Source organism: Equus asinus, chromosome 17, assembly GCF_041296235.1.
Source record: "Equus asinus isolate D_3611 breed Donkey chromosome 17, EquAss-T2T_v2, whole genome shotgun sequence".
Taxonomy (NCBI): Eukaryota; Metazoa; Chordata; class Mammalia; order Perissodactyla; family Equidae; genus Equus; species Equus asinus.
The window spans coordinates 26,680,645-26,683,636 of NC_091806.1; positions in this window are offsets into that span (position 1 = coordinate 26,680,645).

Genomic DNA, 2,992 nt, shown 5'->3' on the forward strand with positions numbered 1-2,992 from the left:
GCCAGCTACTTTATCTGAAACTGCACAAAATACTCTTATTTTAATTCAAGTTCTGATATTTGTACTGTACAATGAGCCATAATGTGAATTGGGTTCACCACAAAGAAAAGTGGTCCAGCAGCTAAATATATCAGAGAAGGACCGAGGGCCTTTCTTAAGCATTGGGCCTCCTCATTTCTGTCCAGTTTATATATTAGAGCCACAGTGATTCGAATGTGTTCTCACATGTGGGTGGTTCTGAGGGGATGTGATGTGCCAGGTGCATGACAGTGGCCAGGAATCTCAGCTCTCCTGTCAGTAAGGCCTGTTTATGATAGGCTAGCTGGGTGACTTTGAGCAGAGTTCACCCACAGTTCCTAGTTTAATCTTTGGTATATAGTAAGCATTCTATGTGTGCTTGTAGTAGTTGCTCTTGTTATCAAGATTTTAGAGAATTTAAGTCCCTTGTGTCTCTTAACCAGTGTGGCTAGTAAGAGGTTCTATCCAGGCTCTCTGAGTTTGAAATTTGAATTTTTCAAAAACTGTGCTGCCCACCTGTCCAGTAGCAGGAGCAAAGGTCTGTTCTTAATTGTGAGTTCATAAAAGAAGCACTGAAGTTTGGTTCTTCCCTCTGCTGAGGCCATCTATTGATGAGGAAAAGAAGGAGGGGTTGGTGATTTCCTCTCTGAAGGTAACTATGAGCTTGCATGGATCTTCTTTCCAGAGGAGCAAGGGTGTGTCCTAACTTCACTTTTTCCTTGGAAGAAAGAAAGAACCTTGGAAGCCCTTGATTACCCTGCCCACTGTCCTAACTTGATTCACTGAATATCCTCAAAGTCAGTCAGTGCCCGCTCACACACACCTTCATGTGTGTAAGTTCTTGCTGATTGAATTCTCAAGCACTGTTGGTATTTTATGCTCCCCAAATTCTTTAACTTCAATGTTTTGCTTTCAAAAATCTTATGTAGTTCTACCCCCAAAATATTGTAAATTATATAATAAATTTATGAGATGACATAGATATAATAATTTCACAATGCAACAATTAATCTAAAATATGAGGATGGGCAGGACATCATATATTTTCCTTAAATATATTTTTCTTCCCACTGCAAAAGCTTTGTTACTGTATCAAGACTTTCTTGAGGGCTCCTTATTGCTTACAGTTAGCGCTTTTTCAAGCTGCTTCTTATTTCCCATGCAAATATACTTTCCTCAGGCTGTCTGTTCAATTTATCCAAACTACCAAGCTGTAATTGAATGCACTTCTGAATCCAGCTTGAAGGGTTTTACTCACGAGACTTTAGGCCCATTGCAAGTAGGCTTCTGACACATTATATTCTCCTAAATCCTGACCTGTCCAGTTTGTTGAAACTTTTGCCCCCTGTGCCTCCTCTAAGTGGGTACATGTTGCAAGAAGACTTGCTTTAGAGTTTTTGGATTCTGATGCAGAAATGGCTATTAAATCTCACTTTAAGTCCAAAGATAACATTTATTTCAAAGAGCTTAATTTGAGCATCTGTTCTTTGATATTTATTACAGAAAACATCTGGGTGCTCTAAGTGTGAGTCATATGCTCATTCAATGCATTATTTCTCTAAGACCAGGTTTAATTCCATGTCTAATGATATCATATCTACATCTAATTGATGAAATCTGACTGATAGTCATGCAATTTTATGGTATTGTAAATAAATACCTAGAAGTAGAATTGCTGGAAAATAGCATATGCAACCTTGAGTAGATATTGTTAACCTCTATTTCAAAGTTTTTGTACAAATTTACACTACTATCAGCAATAAATGAGTTCCTGTCCTCATTTTGGTAATTTGAGTTTTTCTTTCTTTCTCTTCTCTCTTGATTGTTCTTGATAGAGCTTTCTAAGTTTATGCATCTTTTCAGAGAGCCGTCCTTCAGCTTTTTTCTATTCACTGTTTAGAACTGTTTCTTATGTCAGTGATTTCTTTCTTTAATTTGTTATATCATATCTCCATATTGTTTGGATTTATTTTTTTTTATTTTCCTAGAACTTGATTCCTGGGATGCTTATAGATAATTGATTACTAAACATAGTTGGTTTTAATGATAGAGGTGATATTGTTACACATTATACAGATTTTAAGAAATAATAAAGGTTATAATGGTTATATTAAGGTCAATAAATTCGATACCTTAGATAGAAGGGATAAATTCTTTGAATGACATAAACTACCAAAGCTCATTACAAAATAAATATAGATATTTTCAATAGTCCTTTATATCTTAAACAAATTTAATTTATTGTTTTGTCTCTTCATTCCCTGTCTAGATAGCTTAAGTGGTGAATTCCACCAAAAATTAAAGAAAAAAATAATACTTATTCTACATGAACTCTTATTAAAAGAGAAGAGAAGTGAATACATATGAACTAAATCTAATAGTCTAGCCATTCTCTAATGCTGATAAATTATGCTGGCTTATTATACAGTCCTTAGAATTTTCTATATAACAATTTTTTAATTATGAAAACAGACAGTTTTAGTAACTATATTCGAGTTGAGTGACTTTCATTTTAATGTGAGTTTAGCATGGTTGTGGGACATAAGATGAATAAATAAAACTCTATTGCAAAGGCTGGCTCACTAGTGTAGTGATTAAGTTTGTGTGGCCTGTTTCAGCGGCCCAGGTTTCACCAGTTTGGATCCCGTGCATGGACCTATGCACTGCTCATTAAGCCATGCTGTGGTGGCATCCTACATACAAAATAGAGAAATATTGGCACAGATGTTAGCTCAAGGACAATCTTTCTCATACACACAAAAAGTCAGTTGCATAGTTTGTACTAGACACTCACAGATATTGGATTTTTAAAATTCCCTTTATAATAGCATCAAAAATATAAAATACTTGAGGATAAATGTGGCAAGATATGAGCAATATATGTGCTGAAAACTAAAAACCATGTTGAGAGAGTATAAATGCTTCAATTTATAGAAAAACAATATTGTGTTTATGGGCTAGATGACTCACCATT